The sequence below is a fragment of the Pinus tabuliformis genome, chromosome 2_2, assembly GCF_031772625.1.
Source record: "Pinus tabuliformis cultivar Carrire ecotype Pingquan chromosome 2_2, CPIR1, whole genome shotgun sequence".
NCBI classification, from domain to species: domain Eukaryota; kingdom Viridiplantae; phylum Streptophyta; class Pinopsida; order Pinales; family Pinaceae; genus Pinus; species Pinus tabuliformis.
Genome location: NC_142300.1, coordinates 243,371,713 through 243,385,689, shown reverse-complemented (window position 1 = coordinate 243,385,689; position 13,977 = coordinate 243,371,713). Strand labels below are relative to the sequence as shown.

General features: G+C 34.5%; 1 pseudogene; it reads right to left on the bottom strand.

The window, feature by feature from the left end:
• Positions 1 to 7,413, bottom strand: part of LOC149192189 (serine carboxypeptidase-like 50) — a 106,175-nt pseudogene extending 98,762 nt beyond the window's left edge.
• Between the last annotated feature and the right edge of the window lie 6,564 nt (positions 7,414 to 13,977).

Genomic DNA, 13,977 nt, shown 5'->3' with positions numbered 1-13,977 from the left:
AAAAAATTTCTTCAAGCCATTATCCTCTAGCACAACCTCCATTCTATCCCTCTAGGCTATAAAATTCGAGTTTTCTTCCAAGGCATACTCGAGCCGTAAACCGTAGAACACCATCTGTTGATCTTGGAGTATGTATTGCAAATTCAAATTTCACCTATTAGACAAAACTCAAAACTTCGAAATCTCCTATAGTATACTATTCTCATCTCTAATATCATGTATAAAATCTTGTAGATTCACAAGCTCATGCAATGTACTAAAGCACAGGACAAGAATCTTCTTCTACTTTCAACCAATAGAAGCCAATACATCAATAAAAACAATATGAAAAGGAAGAAGATAAATCAATGGAACATAACACAAGATGTATCTGGGGAAATCCACTACTCAAAACCATGTTATTTGTATTGTATATATCAGAAATATGAGTGAAGATACAAAGCTCTTTCTCAATAAAAAATTCCGCACAAGTATGCTCAACTCTCTTAGCTCACAAGCTAACTCTTGGCCAACACTTAGTCAATTCTGCATCTCTCTGAGCCCCTAATCTCTTGTGTAATTCCTAGGATGAATAACTCGTATTTAAAAGGAATTCATACTTCCAAAACTACGCAATCAAAACATAGGATCAATCTTTGATTCATGCATGATATTTACACTCTAGTAAATAATACAACTGATAGTACATTGTCCTTGCACTTTAGTCTCAGTTGGGTATTTCTCATAATCGACATGCATGAGTTTCTAATTAGGGAATCTTTAGTTAACTAGAGTAGCACTTGTGGATGCACTAGTGCACTAATTGACTGCTAACTCTCTATTAGCTCCTCAAATAGATTGGAACTAATTTAAATCAACTTTACTCAGTAAACTAAGTGATCTAATTTCCAATTCAATTTAATCTCATACTGGACCCCTAAAACTTAGGGAGAATGTATACATGACTATAGAAAGACTTCCAACTCGAAATTCCTAAGATAATTAAGTTAATTAAACTTAATTAACTATTTATAAGTTGTTATGAGAATATAATTCGATTTTAGTTCTCAGTTTAATTCAAGGATAAATTAAACTGGAATTTCTTATTTTCATTTCTCAACATTAAGCATTAAATAAGATATCACAAAATTGTTGATGTACTCATAGAACACCATCACAAAGAGCTATTTTTAAGTAAATTTTATTTAAAAAACAATGATGGTATTTAAAAATCAAATTTTAAATTTTTATTATTTGAAAATTTGAAATAAGTATATAATTATTTTGATGGAACTTTTATTAACTACATTGATTTTCAATCATATCAAACAAAGAAATTCAAAATTAATATTTAATTATAGACTACAACATTCTACAATTGTTGAATTAATAACCTGAATAATTTTTCCTTAGATTTAATTATTATACAATTTAATTATATCAATATTAATAAAAACATCAATAAAAAAAAAACTAAGAACAAATTTATGAAACAATATTTAATAAAAGAAATTGATTTAAGAAAAACAATCAAATTGGAAATCATTGATTGAATCATTGGCTCAATTTTGTGAATTTGTTTAATTAACATATTCTATGGAAACAAACCATTTAGAATGGGGAAGAGTTAAACATTATATGGCATTAATGTTTATGCATTTTTCCAATCACCATCCAAATTATTAAAGGGTTTAATAAAAATAAAGTTAAACATTATATGACAACCCTAAATTTAAATTAATGATGCATCTCAAAATTTAAATAAAAAATATAGAATTCATTAGTAATACATTTTATAAATCAATTAATAAAAATATCAACATAATATGAAAAACATAATATACATGAATGATATACATATCGAATATACATCTCATCAAAATTAATAAACATGTCAAATAAATGTTTCATGATAATTAGTTAACATGTCATGTATACATCTTGATTCAATATACATCAAACAATATATATGTAGAGTACCAATATTAGTTATGTCCACCACCAAAGCTAGAGACATCAATGCATTTTCTACTAAAAATTGAGAGGACCTTTCAATGCCCATGTCAACAGGAAGAGGTGGATCGATGGATGGCGCCACTATTGATTCATGAAGGGGAAGTGGAGAAGGATGAATAAGTGACATAGATGGTAATACATGTGGAGGAGTAGGAGGAGGAAGAAGTGGATTGGTGGATAGTTCCACTAGTGGAACATATAGAGGAGGATAAATGGATGTTGTATCATATCAACATATGTTTAATATGTTAACATTTTACTTTCTAAACATTATTTGAGATATCACAAAATTGTTGGTGTATTCATATAATAATGTAGTAAAGAGTTATTTTTAAGTAAATTTTATTTAAAAACAATGACGATATTTAAAAATCAAATCTTAAATTTTTATTGTTTGAAAGTTTGAAATAAATATATAATTATTTTGATGGAACTTTTATTACTATCATATATTTTTAATCGTATTAAATAAAGAAGTTCAAAATTAATATTTATTGTGGATTAGAGCATTCTATCGTTGCTGAATTAATAGCATGGATGATTTTTTTCTTAGATATAATTATTATACAATTTAATTATATTAATATTAATACAAATTTCAATAAAAAAAACTAAAAACAAATTTTTGAAACAATATTTAATAAAATAATTTGATTTAAGAAAAACAATCAAATTGGCAACCATTGATTAAATCATTGACTCATGTTTGTAAATTTGTTTAATTAACATATTCTATTGACAACAAACAATTTACACTGATATGACATTAATATTTATGCATTTTTTCAATCACAATACAAATTATTAAAGGATTTAATAAAATCAAAGTTAAACATTATATGCCAACTCTAAATTTAAATTAGTGATGCATCTGAAAATCTAAATTAAAAATAGAGAATTCATTGTTAATGTTAGCCAATAGCATTCTTAGAATACATTTTATAAATCAAGTAACAACAACATCAATATGATATGAAAAACATAATATAAATGAATAATATACATATCAAATATACATCAAAATCAAAATCAATAAAATTGTCAAATAAATGTTTCATCATAATTAATTAACATGTCATATATACATCTTGATTCAATATACATCAAACAATATATATGTAGAGTATGAGTATTAGCTATGTCTGCCACCAAAGCTAGAGGCATCAATTCCTTTTTTACTAAATATAGAGAGGACCTATCGATCCCCATGTCAAGAGAAGGAGGTGGATCGATGGATGGTGCCACTAGTGATTCATGTAGGGGAAATGGAGGAGGATCGTTGGAGGAATATATGGTGACACATGTGGAGGAGGGGGAGAGGAAGAAGTGGATTGGTGGATGATTCCACTAGTGGCACATATGGAGGATCAATGGATGGTGAAACTAGTGACATATGTGGAGGAGAAGGAGAAGGAGGAGGAGGATTGATGGATGGTAAAATTATTGATGCAAGTAGATAAAGAGCAGGAGGAAGAGTAAGAAGAGGTGGTTGGATGTTGTAGTTGGTGATGCATGTGAGGAGAATGAGGGGATGTCAAAGGGTCTTTTGATGGACCCGATAATGTAGAATTATGATGTGGAGGAATTGGAGCATCATCCTTAGAAGATAATGTAGATTGAGTATGATCCGTCAACCTTTAGATGAGGTTAATGACACCAAAAATATGATGCATTAGCAACATCATATCACAATGAACTGTGTGCCATATATTTGACAACTCCAGAACTTGTAAGATATCTCTAACATGTCAAAGTGCCACATTCTATCAAACAAATAGATCACATATGGGATCTATCACTATGGTGTGGAAACTTTGATCCAACCTATGTGGCATGGTAGGTCTATGTGCTAGAGGATGTTGGACTGCCTCATCCCACCTTCTTATCTTATTGGGGGGGATTTCCCTAATGCATGGATACATCTATAAAATAGTAAAAAATAACAAATGATATAATTAAAACATAATGTTGCAATAAATTACATGTGCATTAAATAAGATAAAAAAAATTATGCAACCAGTTTTATCAAAACATAAGGATACTATTACCTTTATCACCTAGTGGCTCATCCCAATTAAATATGTTTTAATGATACCCTCTTCCATCCATTCATGCATATGGGTATTATACAAGATTGAGAATGACATCATAATCTACAAACAAGAAATCACAAGTCTCTCTATTGACTAGAGTACACAACAACTTTAACTTTCTTGCCTTGGGGAAAAACTACCCCATGTGTGAATACATAAATTAGTCATAGGTATATGAGGGAGCCAGGGAACTATTGGTTAATTCACATCAAACCTCAAAAAAAAAGTAAATAGCTATGATGCAAGTAATAAGAATAACCTCCCCTCAAAAATTGAGTGAAGACAATGCATAGAAAATAAAATTGGCAAAAATACCACCAACCACTGAGTTACTTGATACCTTTAAACTAAAATATCTACACAATACATCAAATGGAAACAATATGTGCTATCCATCAAACATAAATATTGCAAGTGAAATGTTAATAAGGGATAAAAACCTAACCTTGTTTGCACAAAATGAATGTATACACAACTAACCAAGTGTCATTCTTGACATATCATTGAACATATGCCTAATTACTCTCTACAACAATGTTAAGTAGTAGCTTCAGGGGCTCTCTGCTACAATGACAAGTAGTAGCTCGGGGAATTGAGGTCAATCTATCCCCCTCCTAGAAACTCTATGATGAAATAAGTATCCTCCTTTGTGGGTTGACACCAAAAATTGGTACCAAATCTAAATGTCTTCCAACCATGACCCCAATGATGGATTAAGTACTGTAAAAATGAGGAGTTTCCCTTGAGGGATGTAGCCTCCTCATAAAACTTGAGGATGACAAAATTCTTCAAAAGGGCCTGAGTCTCAAGTGTAATAGGATTAGTAAACTTCTCCCTCTACCTCTCCCTTGCCCCCCCCCCCCAACTCATGTACAATGTTATATGGTTTTACATGTAGTTGTTGTTCATTCTCCTACTCATGTTACCATTGCCTTTAATTCAAATACAATTCTTTTGACACATATATACAAAGATAAAAATAAAATTTGAATTATAAAACACACATACACATAACCATTTTGTAATATAAAATAATGAAATTACTTTATGTTTGCAAACATATTGTTGAAAAGTCATTTTTGTGCCTATAATATGTAAGGTGCACTACTTATAGGTTGTTAAACTAGTACATAAACACTACCATGGTAGCAATGCTTTCTATTCTATAATGCATTGATGTACACATAGTCATTAGTGGTATATTAGTGAATTAGAATCATGATGGTAGAGTGTCACACATGTTCTTGTATTGGAATGCATCAATAATAGGATTTTGCTAAGTAAAATAGAAACTTAAGTCAAATAGAAACATCCTAGTGTGTGTACATATAGATCACACAGTGATCAATGGAAGTAACAAATATGCACCACTAGGGATTTTTTGATTATCTATATAATTCTAGGTTATATATTTGTTAAACATACAACTCATGTCTATTGGCACACCAAACATATATAGACACTGATGCCATAAGGTTCTCATTATACATCGATAAAAAATTTTAGTTTTTAAATTAAATATTTTTTGATAGATAATCAACATATAAAATAAATTGGTGTGTCCTATGTGACCAATGAAGTGTGTGTCAATTACAATCACAAGGGCTTCACTAGGAGAGCAATACCATACCACGTGGGTTCATATTAGGGGATATATATTGAGAAAAAAATAACATAATATATTGGGGTATATATAGGGGGTAAAGGGTTTTTATATTTGTAGGAATAAAAAATAGAGCTCAAAGTTAATGAAAAAATATAAAGGGGTATAATAAACGTTAAGGAAAAATGGACACCTACAATATTTAGTGAAAGGAAGTGTTTTTGTAAATTGGGAAGGTGTATTCGGATTGTATTGGTAGGGGTTTAAATAATGTGATTTTCAGAGGTATTTTCCTATATCCATTCAAATTAAGGGTATGGGTTAATATGCCACGAACAAACATGATATGTCAGAAGTTCATTGAGTGAAACCCCCATGATTAGTATGGAGTACTAACACACATTTAATAGAGAACACAATTTTTTATATTATATTAATTTAGTGCATCCTCTACATGTATCTGAGTGCACTAGTGTTATTAAGGAGCACCTAATATCCTATTTTATTTTTTAAAATTAAATTTGATATTTTTTTATTATGAATCATGAGTAGCAATACATCCTATATATGCATTGGTGTGGTGTGCTAGTAATAATGAGGAGCATCAAATATTTTTTTTTTTAAAACAAAACTTGAGATTTTTTTACTATTAGTGCGTCCTCCATATGTGCACTAATGCAACTATGTGATTGAAGAGGGATAGCTTATTTTATTTTTAAAACAAAATTTAGTATTTTTTATTTTGTATCTCAACTATCAGCATGTCATATATTCATGCATTGGCATGTCGAGGTTAGTGAGGAGCATTGAATAACGTTTTTTTAAATGAAATATGGGTTATTTTTTATTAAGAATAATAGCTACTAGTATTACATGTCTGTTAAGCATCTAGTGTGGAATGAACTAAATGGTTTAATAACACTATATTGTCTATTTATTAAAAAAAGAAGAAGCTGAATTTGACCCCAATTGAAAATTTAATCTGATAAAAAAATTGCAAAGAAATAAAGGATTTACCTAGTGTCTTGTTGTTCAAAGAAGCATGGTTTCTCTATAGATTAAAATAAAAAAATAAAAAAGAAAATTTGAACTATTTTCTCAATTTCAAAGAGAAATCCAACTAATCAAATTAAAGCTACCAAAAACTATGGAGCACTAAAAGAAGGGCAAATGCACAAGGAGGGTAAGCACAAGTGCTTGTGTGAGAAAGGTAACAATTAAATTTGGTTTTCAAATTTTATTTTTCACCCTAGAGTGGTGTGCCTGATAGTTATACACATCTGTGCATGGTTTTTGAATGCACCAATAATCAAAATTTTAAAAAATGAAATAGAAATTCCTCAAAGTGTGTACATAGATATAGCACCCCAATGTGTGCTTTACCCCGACATTATAGTTTTAACCCTTATAGCACCGCACATATAGTATAATTCATTACCCTTAGTTTTGATAGAGCCCAGGCCCGCAGCTTTACATGTCACATCGCCTGTCACATCACTCCAAAACGCATGTTAATTCTGTGTCGTCCGATCGTGCCCATATCATCATCTGACAATAGTCACTTTCCTCGCTCCGCAGACCTGCACACCTGTTAGTTCCCAGGGAAAGTGGTTTCCCCGCCATTGCATCTGCCACACGGCGCCATATTATTGCATCGCTCCTCCATGTACTATTACCGCCTTCCCCATAAAGCAGTGCGATAAAACCGCTTCCCGCCTCCATACCTGGCTCCCCGCGCATTAACTGTCACCCTCCTTTGCTGCCCATTGACCATCCGATCATCAAACTTGCGATCGGATGGCCCTTGTCCCTCCATTCCTGTTTTCCCTCGATGGCTTCCATATGCCGATCTCCGCCGTCCGATTCGTTGCATCCACGGCTAATATTTAATCGCGCCCCTGTTTGCTCCCAAAGCTGCTCGCCAAGTGATCCAGGCCATCCATCTCAATTATCCAACGACCATCATTTATTCCCAGGTTATCGTCCAATTTTGGGTATTTTTCATGATTTGAGCTTGTTTTGCGTGCGTAAAGGAGGAAGAGATCAATCTAGCAACCTGCGTATTCAAACCTTCAGCTACCTGCATTCAAGAACATCATTATCAAGGACGAGAAAATACTGCCTCGAGCAGTAGAATTCATGTAGCAGTATGAACATTTTGCAAGAAACATTCCACCTGTTCAAGCAGTGCACCAAAGTACCAGAGATTGTCAAATTAGTTAATTAAAATAGTGAGAATGTATCACAAGCCCATAATAGTTTGTAAATGCGGTTGGTGGTCAATTAAGACACCTCCACACATACCCTAGCAGATATTTTTGTAAACAGATTCTATATATACTGAGAAAAACGATACAATCAGGTTGATGAATGTGAGATGAGTGTTACTTTGTTGTAGGCTTCAACTTCTGGAGACTGTAACTATTGTGTACCCTGCAGCTTTTGGTCTTCATTTCCAACTAATACAAGCTTCTTTTGTTTTTGATTCCTCGCTTTCACTTCTTCTTCTTGTTCCAGGTTGTTCCTATTTTACATTTATTCATGTGCTGTTAATGTTTAGCATCAGAGGGGCTGTCATCCAACCTCTGTGTTAGGATTTAGCATGCATCATTGAAATTGTTTGCAGGTTTCTGTTGTTTTAATGCATAGAGAGCTATCATCCTGTCTGTGTGTTAGATAACAGATTTACAGACCTGTAACTGGTTGCATCTGGCCATCACAGGGTCCTGTGCATCAGCTGGTGTGGTCAGTCTTCTCCATTATCACCTTATTCTCAAACTGTAAGTAATTGGTAGTCTAAAGCCTTGTAGTATGGGGGTGTTCACCCATATTTGGGGTTAAGCATAGTAGGAGTGGTTATCTGGCTTGAATATGCAGCATTTCTTTCATTTATCCACCATTTATCCAACATTTTGTTGAGTTTGTAATGTTGTCGAGCATCACTGATATACAACCTAGGTGAGTTTCTTGGGGTGATAACATTAATTGGCGCCGTTGCTGGGGAGAGGAGAATTGTAGCTCAGCTTCCCTGGGAGAATGACACAGCTTGAAGCTTGGATGACAGACAATGTTTGAACACATATTTTGGTTGTAATCATTTGTCTAGCGACTCCATTGGATGAAGACCATCATTTGGCAACTCCACTAGGGAGTTCTGGCTCAGTTTATGATACACACTCGAAGAAATCCTCAGAAATCTCCAGCTGAACCAGTGTCTGAAACTGAGAGGACTACTAAATCGAAGAAAGCTTCACAAAAAGGGGCATCAGGATCAGGTAAGCCTAAGAAATCTAATTCATCTCTGAAAGATAGAGTTGTAGCTGAAGATTTACAGTTTGAAGATTTAGAAATCAACCCTGTTAATAAGGAAAACCTTCAGAGATTAGTTCAGCCCCTTACTCAGTTAGTTTTCCTATGAATCTCAGTCCAAAGAAAGCTTCCCATTTAGTCCAAAATATCCCTTTATCTCTGCCATCCATCACATTACTCCCTACCATTCAATCTGCTAGTATTCTTCCAAATATTCTAATCATGGTAGGACAGCAGGCACCTACAAGAATAGAAAGAATTGTTGTTGCTAGATATGGACCATTGGTGTTGCTTGTGCCTTTAAATCCTATGCCTGTGGAAGAATATAAAAAATATATGCCTAAATTTACTGGTATAAAGAGAGTAATAGTAGAAGAACACTTAGAAGCCTTTACCACTTGTGATGATAATTTAGATATAAGTGAGAATGATGTGTGGATGAGAGTCTTTGTCCAGAACCTTGATGGAGAGGCTAGGAAGTGGTTTAGAGAATTTCCCCAGAGATCTATAATAGATATTGAAGCATTAGATGATGCATTTTTGAAGCAATGGCGAGATAAGAAGGACCTGTTGTACTACCATACTGAGTTTGGTAATCTGAAAAGGGAAAATGGGGAATCAATACCTGATTTTAATAAAAGATTCAATAGAATGTATAGTAATATACTAGCTGAGGTAAAGCCTACTCCTACCTTTGCCAAACTCACCTATGCCAATGCTTTTGACTCTGATTTCTACCTGTTATTGAGAGAAAGGAGATGTGCCACTTTAGCAGACATGCAGGATGCAACCCTGGAGGTGGAATCCAATATTATGGCTATAGAGAAACTAAAAAGTCAAGATGACAGAAGACAAAGAAGTCAGGCTTCTACTTCCTCTAGTTCATCTTCAGAGCCTAAATTAGATAAAATGACTAAGATGATTGAGTCATTGGCTGCTGAAATTTCCAAGCTAAAAGTGGAACAGAACTTAGGGAAAACAAGGCAGCAAAACACATTTGCTCCAAGAAATTAGAATCCATTCAGAAGAGCAAATGACCAGTTACAGATTATGTGGAGGGTTGAAGAATCAAAAGAAGATCAGAAAGTTAAAACTCCCTTCCAAAATATAGTCATGGAGGAAGAACAATTTGAAGAAGATGAGGATGAAATTCACTCCATGGAAGATAAAGGCAGCGTTGCATTTTTGACATTCGCTGAATATGAATAGTCACTACTGCAAGAACAAAATAGTCAGGAGTGGGACAGAGGAGCTGTTCTACAAACTGGTGAGCAGCAGAAAAGATATAACCTGAGGTCGAATGCAAAGGATATCAGAGGAAATTCTGCCCATGGAGCTGCTGTCTAAACAGAACCACAGAATGTGAAACAAAAAATACCAACAGCTGGTCCAGTCATTCTCAAAGCTCTATTTCAAGAGGTAAAAAGTTCCGATAAGTCACCTTCTTCTTTCAGCTTTGAGTCAGAAGTTTAGAAATTGAAAATATCTATGCCTCTGATTGAGTTGGTGAAGAGTGAAGTATTCAGAAAGCTTAGCCTTGAAGCCCTTGAGCTAGAAACCAAACAAACCTCCACTAACTCTATCAATTTGCAAGATGACAAGCCTGCCATTGCGCTCAGCCCTATGATTGAGCCTGCTGATAACAATTCTCCATCTTTTTATGTCTCATTGACCATTCATGAAAAAATCCTCCACAATTGCCTGCTAGACACAGGGGCTAGCCACAATTTAATGCCTAAAGCTGTCATGGAAGAGTTGGGCCTTGATATCACTAGACATTATCATGATTTATTTTCTTTTGATTCAAGGAAGGTGAAATATCTTGGATTGATTAAAGATATGGCCATTACCTTAACTCAGGTACCCATGAAGAGTATGGTGATGGATATCGTGGTGGCAGATGTCCCTCCTAAGTTTGGCATGCTGCTGTCCAGAGGGTGGATTAAGAGATTGGGTGGGACATTACAGAATGATTTATCTTATGCAACTGTCCCAGTTTTCGGAGGAGAAAGCAGGAGGTTTTATAGAGAAGCACAGCTGGCATATATCATTAGTGATGAGAAGAATCCTACAAATCATCCTACATATGCAGTGGACACTGATTTTGGAGCATGAATTCTCCAAATAGAAGAATCTGAGAAGGCTGAAATTCAGATCAGAAACCAACAGTTCAGGCTGAGAAAGAGCAAGGAAGTCAGATTTGGGAGATGTTCTTTGATGGAGCGTGTTCCAAGGATAATGCAGGAGTAGGGGTGGTACTGTTTTCTCCACAACAAGAAAGCATTGAGTTGTCTTTTAAGCTGGTTTTTCAAGTAACAAACAACATAGAAAAATATGAAGCACTGTTATTGGGCCTTAATGCAGCAAAATACAGAGGAATCAAGAATCTAAAGGTATTTGGAGATGCTGATCTGGTTATTCAGCAAGTAAATAAAAATTTTCAAACAAAGCACCCAAGGCTTAAAGCATAGAGAAATGAGGTATGGAGAATCAGAGACTCTTTTGATTTTTTTCTGTATCTCATATATTCCTAGAGCCCAAAAGCAGCTTGCTGATTCCCTTGCTGTTCCTGCTAGCCTATTTATACCTCCCATGCCTCCCAGATTAGTTTATGAGGTACAAATGATGTATAGACCATCCTTTCCCGATAATGTCCACCATTGGAAAGTTTTTGAAGATGATAATGAGTTAAATAGGTTCCTTCAAGTCATTGATGAATTTGCTGAGATGCAAATTGACCAAGAAAATGATGTCTTGTTAGAAAATCCCCAGTCCCAGCTTATAAATAAGATTGGCAAGGACAACATTGTCCAGCTTCCTAGTAACCATATTCCTAAAGGTCTAATTCCTCTTGAAAGACTGTTTGACCAAAATGATGTGCCTTACAAGGTTGCCCAAAAAGAAGACCAGTCTGGAGTCTGTAAGCATGATATAGGAAGTCTAGGTCAGCCTAAATATGTAAATTTGTCCACTCATTTGTCTGCTGATCAAAGTGCTAAATACTACAATTTAATGAGGCAATTTACTGATGTGTTTTCCTGGGAATACAGTGACATGAAAACTTATGATAGGAATATAATTTAGCATAAAATCTCTCTGGAAAAAGACACTATCCCTTTCAAACAGAAGCTGAGACCAATAAATCCCATGCTTCTTCCATTGATTGAAAAAGAAATTAAAAAGTTGATGGCTGCCAAGATCATTGTCCCTCTTAGATATTCAAAATGGGTAGCCAATTTGGTGGTGGTGAGGAAGAAGAGTGGAGAAATCAGACTGTGCATTGATTTCTGAAATTTAAATAAATGCTCCAAGAAAGACAACTATCCTCTGCCAAAGATGGAGCAGTTGCTACAAAACGTCTCAGGAGCTAAAGTGATGTCATTTTTGGATGGATTTTCAGGTTTTAATTAGATTGTTGTGCACCTAGATGATCAAGAAAAGACTGCATTTACCACTCCTTGGGGCACGTTTATGTATGCCAAAATGCCATTTGGATTGATGAATGTTGGAGCCACCTTTCAGAGAGCTATGGACATAGCATTTGTGGGAGAGAAGGACAAATTTTTCCTCATCTACCTTGATGATATAACAGTTTATTCCAACAGCCATAGAAATCATTTACAGCATTTGAAAAAAGTTTTCTTGAAGTGCAGGAGGTTTGGAATTTCAGTCAATCCTAAAAAATCTCAATTTTCTTTACATGAGGGCAAGCTGTTAGGACATGTTGTGTCTGCTGCAGGTGTTCAGATTGACCCAGAAAGAGTAAAATCCATATAGACTTTATCTATCCCTAGATCAAAGAAGGATGTCCAATCCTTTCTGGGAAAAATTAATTTTGTCAGGAGGTTTATTCCAAATTTTGTTGAACTAGTGAAGCATGTTACCTCCATGTTGAAGAAAGGAGCAGAGGTAAGATGGACTGATACAGCGAGAAAATCATTTGATTCCATCAAAAAATCTATTATGGAAGCTCCCACACTAAGCAGCCCAGATTACAACAAAGAGTTCCATATTTTTTCATTTGCCTCTAAAGACACCATTGCAGTTGTTTTATTGCAGCAAGATGAAGAAGGTTTAGAGCATCCGGTGGCATTTTTTAGCAAGAATTTGAGGGATGTTGAACTAAGGTATGATATTATAGAAAATTAGTCATATGCTCTCATTAAATATTTGAAAGCTTTCAGAGTTTATATCTTGCATTCAAAAATAATTGCATATGTGCCTTTTGCTACAATAAAAGATGTTTTAACACAACCTAATGCTGATGGAAGAAGGGAAAAATGGATTGCAAAAATGATAGAATTTAACATAGAGCTGAAGCCCACCAAGTTGGTCAGAGGTCAAGAGCTTGCCAAGTTATTGGCTGAAGAAAATTGCAGGTCTCTAGATGTTGATTTCCTATGCACAATTGCAGAAAATGGACAGATAGATATAGAAGAACAAGCAACTAAAACAGAGAGGAAGTCAGTGGCCGAAAATATAGCTTTATGTAGTTGGTATGTTGGAATTATTGATTTCTTGTTGAAGCTAGAGATCCCTTCAGGATTTACTCAAAGCCAAGCTAGAACTTTAAAACTCAGAGTAGCAAAATATTGCATTGTGGAAAATCTGTTGTACTGGAGGGATCCATCTGGAATATTTTTAAGGTGTCTGGACAAAGAAAAATCAAAAGAATTTATGCAACAGTTTCATTATAGCATGTGTTGAGGGCACTATTATTGGAAAACCATAGCCCATAAAGTTATCAATGTTGGGTACTATTGGCCCACTTTATTTTTGATGTATTTGCTTTTGTTAAATCTTGTGACAGGTACCAAAGATTTGAAGGAAAGCAGCAGTTGAAATCCCTGCCCCTAAAACCAATGAAAGAAAGAGGACCTTTTCAGCATTGGGGTTTGGATTTCATTGGTGAGATCAATCCACATTCCAGTGGCCAGCACAGATGGATATTAGTAGCCACCAATTATTTCACAAAGT